Genomic DNA, 11,738 nt, shown 5'->3' with positions numbered 1-11,738 from the left:
GTTGGGCTCCCTGGGGAGCAGTCTCTGAGTGGGAGGGAGATCATTAACATTACAAGATGTTTCTTAGGGACAGGTGTTGGGACCAACTCCTGGGGGAGGGAGGAGAAGGAAGCAGGATTGGATAGAGTGAGACACTAAAGTTGAAGCCTGGTGAAGGCATCAGCCAACTCCACCGGGAGCTCTGGAGCTGAAAGGCCCTTCTAGCTGCCCTGAATTGGGAGTTCACGCCTTCATACCCCTGTTGACCAGCCACTGGACACGGGTTGCCCCTGGAAGGAGGTGTGACCTTAGGAGAGACAATTTCTTCAGCCAAGGCAATTACCAAAGACGGCTGACAGCTGAAGTCCATCCTTTGGTAACACTCCTAGTAGTTAAGAAGGAGAATCTGGGAAAGGGGAGGGGGCAGGCATTACAGGGTCTACCACATATTGTTATCCCAACTTTACAGATAACATAACTGAGGCACAGAGAGGTTATAGAACTTGAACCAAGTTGTACAACCACAAGTAAGTGATGGTGGGAATAGAGCACAGACTGTGGGATCCACGGCTTACCTCGTTGGCCGCTATACCATAGTCCTTCCTGTAGTTACACTCTCAAGAGTCCCCAGGTTCCCTGTGCACTGCTCCTCTAAAAAAGAAAAGAAATGACCATTATATCTCTTCCTAGATGCACATTTGGTCAGAGTTCCCTTTTCTAAACCTGAAAGACATGGGCATGGTCTCTACTGTTTTTCTCTTAAAATATGTTGTATTTACATGGGTGATGATGATTATAAAAAGGTTCGGGGCGCCTGGTGGCTCAGTCGGTTAAGCGGCCGACTTCAGCTCAGGTCACGATCTCGCGGTCCGTGAGTTCGAGCCCCGCATCGGGCTCTGGGCTGATGGCTCAGAGCCTGGAGCCTGCTTCCGATTCTGTGTCTCCCTCTCTCTCTGCCCCTCCCCCGTTCATGCTCTGTCTCTCTCTGTCTCAAAAATAAATAAAAACGTTAAAAAAAAAAAAGGTTCACCCCTGGATGCCCAGCATCAGTTCATGTTCAGGAACAAATTTAATACATTGCTTTTCTTTGTGAATTCTATAAGTGCTTGTTGATGGGACCATTTGTCCTATATTCCAGCAACTTTTTCCAGGTGAGGCATGCTCCCTGTCTATTTGAATAATTGAGGTACCTGGTTGGTCAAACATATTTTGAATGTTCCTCAACTTATTTTTTTTTTCAAAATGTAAGTTCCTAAAAGAAATACATTTATACTTACACACACACACACACACACACACACACACACACACACTAATCATTGCAAAAAAAACTGAAATAAAGAGGATCTAATGTCTCAAATTTAATATATCTAGACCAGAATTCTTGATTTTTTTTCCCCCAAGAAAACTATTCCTCCATCATTCTTCCCTGGTAATTGGCACCAAAATCCATGCAAAGTTGCACAAGAAAACAAGGAATTATCCTAGATTCCTTGCTTTTCCTCACTTCTCACATCCAATCCATCTGCAAAATTTAGCCCCATCTCCAACAAATGATATCCCAAATCGTTTACTGCTTTCTGCCTTCACTGACCCTCCCCAATAAAGCCACCATCCCTCGTCCCCTAGACTACTGCAAGTGCCTCCTTGCAGGCCCCTCTCCTTCCACTCTTGTCCTCTTGCAGGTCAATTTCCACCCCTCCCCCCCCCCCAAATTAAATGACATCTTAAAGAATGTCAGTCATATGATGTCCCATCTCTCTCAAAACCATCTGATGGTTTCTTTTTTCATATAAACTAAAACACAAACTCCTTACGCAGGCCGACCTGTTCTGAATAATCCCTGCATTCTAGTCTGACCTGGTCATGTTCCACCCTGGGCCAGTCTAGCCTTTCTCTTCCTACTTCATATGTGCTTCTTCCTCAAGGCCTTTGCTTTGCTTTTCCCTGCCTAGAATGTCCCTTCCATATCTGCACCAAGTGGGCCTCTTAGGTCAGTCAGGTCTCAAAGGATACGTCCTCAAAGAGAGTTTTCGGGGCCACCTAATCTAAAGTAGCCTACCCATTCCGTTTTTACTCCCTCACCTTGTTTTATTTTCTACGTGGTATTTAGCACCAGCTGAAATTATCTTGTGTATTTCTGTCCACTTACGAGTGAGTCCAGGGTTTTTTTCTCTCCTATTAACTGCTATATCACCAGTATCTAGAATAGTGTGTGGCAGGCATGTCCACAAATTATTTGCTGCTGCTAACAGTTTTCTATATACTCTTGTCTTTAAAATACAAATGCAAATATAGATATAAATATAAATAAATATAAATGTGATCACATTACCCTTGGTCTCACTTTCTTATTTAAAAAACACTTTGTCTTGAAATAATTTTAGACTTACAAAAAAGTTGCAAAAACAGTACAGAGTTCTTGTATAATCCTGCGCCCAGGTTCTACAAATGTTGAGAACTTACTTACATAATACAGTTATTGAAACTTGAAAATTAACATTGATTTAATATTTTTTACTATTAATTCACCTACAGATCTCATTTAAAATTTGCTAATCATCCCACTAATGTCCTTTTTCTGTTCTAGAATCCAAGGATTCCACATTTCGTTTGATTGCCATGTCTCCTTTATTTCCTCCAGACCTAGGAAAGTTCCTTGTTTTGTCTTTCATGACCTTGACAGTTTTCAAGGCGCTGACCAATTGTTTTGCTAGAATGTCCCACAATTTTGGATTATTCTAACATTTTCTTAATTTTTTAAAAATGCTTTTATTTGTTTTTGAGAGAGAGAGAGAGAGAGAGAGACAGAGTGCGAGCTAGGGAGGGGCAGAGAGAGAGGGAGACACAGAATCTGAAGCAGGCTCCAGGCTCCAAGCTGTCAGCACAGAGCGGACACGGGGCTCGAACCCACAGACCATGAGATCATGACCCAAGGTGAGGTTGGACACTCAACCAACTGAGCCACACTGGCGCCCCTAAATTCTGTATTCTAAAATGGTGCCTGTATTCTAAAATTTTCTTTTAAATTTTTTAAATGTTTATTTATTTTTGAGAGAGAAAGAAAGAGAGAGAGAGAGAGAGAGGGGAAGAGTGTGAGCGGGGAAGGGGCACAGAGAGGGAGACAGAATCTGAAGCAGGCTCCAGGCTCTGTGCTGATAGCTCAGCTATCAGCACAGAGCCCGACACGGGGCTCGAACCCATGAACCGCAAGATCATGACCTGAGCCGAAGCTGGATGCTCAACTGACTGAGCCACCCAGGCGCCCCTAAAATTTTCTTATAAACAAGTTGAGGTTGTACATTTTTGGCATGAATACTACAGATGTGATGTTGTTTGAAAAAATGAAGATGTATTTTTCAATGTAATCACTAGTATATATTAAATAGTATGTGCTATATTTTATCTACAATGTTTTTAATTTATCATTTTATTTACAATTTTTCATGCCCAATGTGGAGCTTGAACTCATGATCCTGAGATCAAGAGTTGCATTCTCTACCAACCAAACCAGCCAGGCCCCCAGTATATGCTATATATTGAAGTGTCACCATCGAATTTCCAACCACCTTGTACTACTTTTAAACAGCATTTTTATATTTTTATGCACATACACGTGCACATACATACACATATAATTGAATATACGTATTCTAACCCTCCAGCTCTTTCTCTGTAAGAGAAGGTATCCAGGAAGCTCTGGATTTCATTCACTATACTCTCTCTCCTCCTTCTTGAAGTTCATAAAATGACACTTGAATGCTGTATTATACCACTTTGTCAGTTACCTATTTCTACCAAAAAAAAAAAAAAAAAATCCTGCAAACTATCCCAAAACACTGGAGCCTAAGACAAAAACCATCTAGTTTATACGTTTGAAGGTTGACAATTAGGGCTGAGTTTGACAGGGTGGTGTTTTCTGGTCATGCCTGGGGCTCGCATCTGGGAATTGGGTGGCTTTTGGCTAATCTAGGATAACCTCAGATAGGATAATGAAAGAGAATCTTCTCTGCACCTCATGTCTCCCATCCTCTATCAGGCTCATCCAGATATGTTCTTATGACTGACAATGGCAGGGGAGCCAAGATCTAATGGAAACATGGAAGGATTCTTGAGTCCCAGGCTCAGAACTGGCCCTGAGCCATTTCCCTACATCCTAATAGAAAAACCAAGTCACAAGGTCAACCCAGATTTGATGTGTAGGGAAATAATTCGACCTCTTTAGTGAGAGGAAGTGCCAAGTCCCCTGTCCAAGGACATGGATACAGAGTCACATGAAAAATTGAGACCATCTGAGCGCTCAGTGATCCCACATCTATTGTGGCTTTTTTCCTCTATCAGTTTTATTGAGATACAATTCACATACCATATAGCTCACCCATTTAGAGTATACAATTCAATGGTTCTTACGATATTCACAAGGTTGTGCAACCATCATCACAATCGCTTTTCGAACATTTTCGTCACCCTTTAAAGAAACCCTGTACCTTCTCCAAGATGCTTTCTCTGACCCCCGTGCTAAGTTAAATCTTTATTCCTCTGTGTGGCCTTGTGAATACCGTTCCACTGCAGAGCTCTTTTACAATTTATTTTTGTTGGGGCCAAAGATTGTACTCTATTCATTTTTCCATTCCCAGCGTCTAGCACAGTGTCTGATTGACAGTAGGTGCTCAATAAATATCTGCCAAAGGGAATTGAAGAGACTCCAGGTTTTGCCAGTTCAACCCTGCAGTTTGCCCATGGCCGTTTCTCAAGCCTCTGGCAGAAGCCCAAAGTATTTGTTTGTACTGGCGCAACTTTCAGTCACTTTCCACACCTGAGGATGGTTGGGCAATTGTTCACGTTGATGAATCATTCCGGTTGCTCTCAGCATGCTGCTGAACATTTCTTTCTATCAGGGTCGTTATCAAATAAGATGACAAACTATCGAAAGTAAAATCATGGGAATGACAAAGGAATAGGGCGAGGAGGTTTGCGTCATCATTGGCTGAAAGTTTGGAACACACCGTCCCCATGTCCCTCCCGTTTCCTTTCTGTCTAATAACAACAGGTACTTTACTCTGTGCCTGGGACTGTGCCTGCATCGTCATTAATGCTTTCTTATCAGGATCAAATGAAACATTTTAAGACAGTCTTTTCCTAAGCCAAGATAGATCTATCTGTGTATGCCATAGACACCACTTCAAACCAGCAGCTTTGCGAGAGCGGAGGCTGTGTTCTCCCCCTTTCTCGGCATCTACTGTGGCTCGTCTGTATTTAATAAGATCTCGAATGAAATATAAAAGCCAAAAAAACATTTATCATGAACTAATTTAGCGTGAAGTAGGGAGTCAGATACAAGTAAAAGCCATTTAATTCAGCTCTGATGGGCTTTAGAATGCTAAGTTTACATATGGCAGTACACTTTCTAGGTGAGAGAATTTTTGTCTTTTGGGCCGTTCTTGAAAGATTTTGGTAGGATGTGCTTTAAAAATGGAAGATTGTCAAGGCTTTCCTCATGGTTACATGTGCTGTGAATGTTAAAATCACAGTTCAATGTGGTAAGTTTTGCTCCCAGATTTGTCACTAACTGGCTGTAGGAACTTGGGTAAAGTTGCTTCACTTCTCCGAATTCCTTGTAGCTTATAATTCTAGAAGTGTTAAATTGACAGATATGTGCAATACTTCTATACATATGTATCAAATGTGTATGGACTTACACATTTCTAAATATTATACATTTATAAAAAGCAACTTTTCCAAAACAGCAATAAGGATGTTTCTATGGGAGAAACCTGAATCCTGTTACAATGATCATTTCTTTTAAAAAATAGTTTAAGAAAATTGGTTTATTAGTGACTTATTTCTACTTAGCAATATTACCTCAAACACATAGCTTAAGACAACACACATTTATTATGTCACAGTTTCTGTGGATCAGGAATCTGGGGACAGCTCAGCTGTCTTAGGGTTTCAAAAGGTCACAGTCAAGGTGTCGGCTGGGCTGCGGTCCTATCTGAGGTCTGACTGGGGAAGGATCTGCTTCCAAGTTCGTGTAGTTGTTGGCAGTATTCAATCTGTTCCAGATTGTCGCACTGAGGGACTCAGCATTTTTCTGGCCGTTAACCAGAGGCTGCCCTCAGTTATTTGCCAGTTGGCTCTCTTCTCAGCCAGACTACACCATGAGAGCTTGCTTCTTGCTTCTCCAAAGCCAACAGGAGAGAGAGTTTCCTCACAAAATGGGTGACAGTGTTACATAATACCATATACATGTACCATCACATTTGCCGTATTCCATTGGTGAGAAGCTGTATTCCATTGTTGACAAGCAAGACACAGGTCCCATCAAGGGGAAGGGGTCACACAAAGCATGAGCACCAGGAAGGTGGGATCAAGAGGACCACTGTGGAGTCTATCTGCCGCAATTGGAAAACTACAAAATGTATGTGAGCAGTAGAGTAGGGTGAAATTCTAGGAGCCACACCATCCCCAAACAAGCACACATCTAAACCTTCCAACAAGGGAAGCACCCTGCTTCTCTCCTATCCTCCATTTTGGAAAATGCTGCCATCCAATGCAAAGCCTTTAAACCCGAGAGGTATCCTTGGCTCTTGGCAATCTCTAACCAGCCCACTCCCAACCCAATCCATCAGTAAGATATCAAACACGACTCTTCTGTCTATTTCCACTATTTCCCCACCATTCAGTTACCAATGTCTTTCCCCTAAACATGGTTTGACCACACCTTTCAACTCATCTTCCAGATTCCGCTCTTGCCCTTCCTTATGATCCACTCTTCATACAACAGCCAGAATGCTTTTCTTAAAACAGAAATCAGATCATGTCATTCTCCTGCTTAAAATCTTCCATTAGCTTCTTCATGAATGTGAGTAAAGTTCAAACCCCTTTATCTGACCTATAAGACCCTCCATAAACTGACCTCTGCTTATTTCTCCTCTGTTCTGCTGTATTTCTCTTTATATATAACAGCATTGCTAATTTGTTTAATAACATAGTTCAGATCCTATAATCTAAAAATAAATAAGGTTAGTATTATTAAATCTAACATAGAATATAATGTCACTTGAACAGAATAAAATAAGTTTTAATAAAGCTAAGAATTTGAAGCTAAAAAGTTTTTGAATTGCTAAACATTATTTAGCAATTATGGCTTTATGGGTGATGTATTGCATCACATATCAAATAATTTGATCCAAAATGAGATATCTTAAATTAGATGTTCTTTTGAAATAATATAAAATCCAAACTTAAACTACTAATATATATTGAAGCTAAAATAAGAGAATGTGTTTATCTACACAGTGGTGAGTTGTTTTTTTTTTTATTTTGGGAGGGGGTCAGGAAAAATTTATTATATATGTGGTTTATTAGTTCAGCTTAATCAAATTTGGAGTTATAAAATCATGTTAATAATAAACTCTAAAAATATAATTACACATTCATACAAGTTAGTTTTCTTACATTTCTTATTAGTTAAAGCCAAGAAAATTCACTTTCTAATTATGTGGGTCTGGATGATTCATTTATCGTTGACTACCCAAGCCACCTGGGTGTGTTCACCCAGATTAATTAAATCTGAATCCTGCAGCTCGGTAGCTGAGTGACCTTGTTCAGTACATTCAAACTTTCTGAGCCTCAGTTTGCTCATAAGCAAACAGGGATAGCAATATATACTTGTCAGAGTTATTTTAAGGATTAAATGAGGCAACATATTTATTGGCACACTTTAGGGACTCTGTATATGTTGTTCTCTCTTTTCCATCGTTGCTTGGCTGATCAATCTGAAAGTACCATAAATTGATCTATTTTCGATTTCTATTCCCCTTATGTTAGACCTGGGTTCGACTTGGGCAGAAGAAAAGAATTAGAAAAGCATCATAGAGGCAGAATCATTGAGGAGTGGCTGACATAGAGAAAGAATGAGGCGGAAGTCACACAGGAGTCTAAGATTTCAACTGGACATGGGAAGTTACCCAGGGACGCTGAAGAAATTTGCATTTATTTGTGGATAGGCAAATCACAGACCATGACGTGACACTTTGGTAAATATTATTTACATATTGAATCATCGATACCGCTGTATCCCTCCCCGGCATCTTGAGTATAATGGGTGTTAATTTGAAATAGAAAATCTGTGTGGTTGTTCAGGGTATTTTAGAAAAATTGTCAAGTATTCAATGTAATGTGAATTTATTACTTCTATTTCTCACCAGAAGTAGTTGTTTTATCAGATGAGTATTATTTCATTATTATTTCATTTCCAGAGCAACAGGGCCTTTTGAATTTTTCAGATTTCTTTTGGGAGAAAAGACATTGCAGTTACTTGCAATTTAATGAAGAAAATTCTTTTATGGCTTCTCACTTTGGGATGCTGTTAGATTGTGTTGGCATGGTGTAAGGAGAATCTTATGAGTTCTACAAACTCTTGGTGGTTTTAACTTTGTCTTAGATTCTAAAATACCACTGTATAATTTTTAGCAGGGAGAGGCACTGTTTCATTACCTAGCCTGATTTGCTTGATAACCTACCACAACAAACTCAACGAAAACTCTGTCACTTTTCTTTTTTAACCCTGAAACCAATAGCTTATTCCTTGGTTGTGCAATAATGGAAGATATATATTGATCTCTGCCCAGTTTCTGGCACAAAGCTCCTAAAACCCTTATAATTTCCTAAGTGAAAAGAATACTATGAGCATTTTTTGTTCTAATGAAGTGACCTTGGGTGGGGTCCTGGATGGGTCCTGGATGGTGTCTGGTCACCGGAAAAACAAAACCATAATTAGAAGCTAGGGATTTTCAGCTCCACCCCCTCATCCTTCAGAAAGGAAAGAAGGGCTGGGAGTAGAGTTAATAATTGATCACGCCTATGTGAGGAAGCCTCCATAAGTTCCCAATAGTATGGGGTCTGGGGAGCTTCCAGGTGGATGAACATGTACACATCAAGAGGGTGACATACCTTAACTCCACAGGGACAGAAGCTCCTGTGCTCAATTCGCTCCCAGACTTCTCTTTATGTATCTCTTCCTCTGGCTGTTCATCTGTATCCTTTATCATATCCTTTCATAAACCAATAAACATAAGTAAGTGTTTCCCTCAGTTCTCTGAGCCACTCTGGCAAATTAATTGAACCGAAAGAGGGTTTTTTTGGAACCTCCAATCTATAGGCAGTTGGTCAGAAACAAGGTGATAACCTGGGCTTGTGACTGGAGTCCGGAGTGGGGGATAGGAGTGGATGTGAGAGGTAGGTGGGACAGTCTTGTGGGACTGAGCCCTTAAGCTGTGGGATCTGAGCTGTTTGCTGATAGATAGTGTCAGAATTGAGTTAAATTGTAGGAGACCGGGCTGGTGTTGGAGAGACTTGCTTGGAGTGGGGAAAAACCACATATTTGGTGACCACAAATGAGTTGTTTTGTGTGAGTAGTAAAGGAGAGTCACAGGGAAGACACACAGTAGGGAAGAAAGGGTTTCTTTCCCTGCAACAGAGGTAGACCGAACTGAAATTTTCAGTACACAAAGACCCTCAAATTCTCTCTTTCCTTTGACTTTATTGACAGGTAGGGTGACCAGCTGTCTCAGCTTGCTCAGGACTGTCCTGATTTTAGCACTGAAACTTCCATGTCCTCGGAAGACTCTCAGCCTCGGACAAACCAGGATAGTTGGTTACTCTATCAGGTTTGTTAGGCAAAAATGTTTATTGTGGACCCACTATGTGCTAGGTATTACAGTTACGGTGTTGAGCAAAACACATACTATCCCTGCCCTCATGCAACTTGGAAATCTGCAACTAGTCCATCCATATCTCATGGTAATACAGCTAGGATGATTAAGCAGACAGGTTAGACTGGGCTTTGACCGTGGCGATTATTATTTTTTCAAATTTAATTTTCCAGTTGGTTACCACTGTTCTGTAGGAAAGTCCTATTGATTTCTGGGTATTGGTTTTGTATTCTGCCACTATGCTTAAATCTCTTAAACTTGTAATATTTTTTACATGCGCTTGAATTTTCTCTATTACACAATCATATTGTCTGTGAATGACAATTTGTTTTATTTCTTCCTAATTCTTTCATATCTTATTTTCTTACTTTATTACACTGATTAGGACTTCCAGAATGTTATTGAATAGAAGCAGTGATAGTAAACCTCCTAATCTTCTCACTTTAAAAGGAAAATTCTACGTTTTATCATTAACTTTGGTATTAGCTGTGTTTTTAAGAAGACAATCATTATAAAATTTCCTTCTGTTCCTATTTGCTAAAAGTTTTATTAGAAATCACTGTTGAATTTTATTGAGCATTTTTTTCTGCATCTATTAAGACAACTAGAAACATTTTCTCTTTGTTCTGTTGACAGGATGATTTAAGTGGCAAATCCCATATATTCTTGAGATAACCCACGTTGTCCATGATTCTATGTTTACACATGGCACATGATTTGTTAATATGTTATGTAGGGCTTTGCATTTGTAAGGTATAATATGAATCTAAATTATTCTATCTGATACTGTCATTTTCTGGTAAGTTCTTGTGTATCAATTAGTTTTTGCTGCATAAAAGAAAGAAACAAAAAAAACCACTTCAAAACTTAGTTGCTTGAAACACAAACATTTATTATTCTGAATGATTCTAGGTCAGCTATGGGTGGTTTTTCTGATCAGAGCTCAGTCAAGTGGCAGCTTGGCTGGGGCTGGATGATCTGAGATAGCAACAAACATGTCTGGTGCTTGGTGGGATGATTGATTTAGGAAGCCTTGGTTGACAAGGCTTGTCTCTGCTCCATATGGTCTTGAACCCTCTAAGAGCCTGGCTGAAATTGTAATCTTTTCACATGGTAGTTTCAGGGTTTCTAAGAGCTGCAAGGAAAAAACAAGCCCAAATATGCAAACATTTTCCAAGTCTCCGTCTGTGTCCCATTGGCCAAAGCAAGTTACATGGCCAAGTCTAAAGACACATGAGAGGATAACACAAAGGTTGGGAACTATGGTGGCCCTTTTAACATCTTGACTCTTCCCTAACTCTGAGACGGTTCTAGGGCTTCCAAGGCCAAGGACCAAGAATTTCTTACAATCACTTTCCATCACTCTATAGCCTTGTGAACAGACAAAACCAAGACCTCTTTAAGCAGCAACTGATGTGAAGAGTGGCATAAAAGTAATATTAAAGATATGCAGATAGCAGCTAATAAAACAATACATGTACTGTAGTGCTTAGCATTTGTCCCTCCTTTCTTTCATGTGCCTATCGGGTATCTATTATGTCTCAGGCATCGTGCTAGGAGTTGGGATAGAATGAACCCCCATAGCTAAGAGGTCGGCAAACAAAGGGACAGAGAACTATCAGGCTACAAAAAACTCTTGAGGAAAGCCAGGGGTGGACACATAGAAGAGGGTGAAGCATCTGTGTGAGGAGCAGCATGATCGGTAAGAATTTTAAAATCTTGTTATTTTGGTGTTATCTATAAGAAATGTGCACGTACACAATTGGACATACAAGATGCTAGTTGTAGAATTGCTTGAAAAAAAGAAAAGATTGGAAATAATATACCTACATATGGGTATATAAATGATTATACAAGTTATCATGCATTCATATTATGGGATACCAAGAATACCATGAAGAGAAAAATGTAGGGTTACATGAATCGACGTGGTACAACAGTAATATATTATTGGTAAGAATTCAGTTGTAAAATCATATGCATAGTATAATGTTATTTTGTTAAAAATCTGCATGTGAACAATAGTGTGTGTGAGCACGT

At 39.9% G+C, this 11,738-nt stretch overlaps 1 long non-coding RNA gene across 1 annotated transcript in view; it reads right to left on the bottom strand.

The window, feature by feature from the left end:
* Window positions 1-554: 554 nt before the first annotated feature.
* Window positions 555-11,738, bottom strand: part of LOC128312612 (uncharacterized) — a 115,864-nt gene continuing 104,680 nt past the window's right edge. The window contains exon 4 of the long non-coding RNA XR_008292104.1: window positions 555-630. This is a non-coding gene — a long non-coding RNA (uncharacterized LOC128312612). The remainder of the gene's footprint in view (window positions 631-11,738) is intronic.

This window comes from Acinonyx jubatus, chromosome D2 (assembly GCF_027475565.1).
Source record: "Acinonyx jubatus isolate Ajub_Pintada_27869175 chromosome D2, VMU_Ajub_asm_v1.0, whole genome shotgun sequence".
In the NCBI taxonomy this organism is placed as follows: Eukaryota; Metazoa; Chordata; class Mammalia; order Carnivora; family Felidae; genus Acinonyx; species Acinonyx jubatus.
This window is presented reverse-complemented; position numbering and strand designations above follow the sequence as displayed.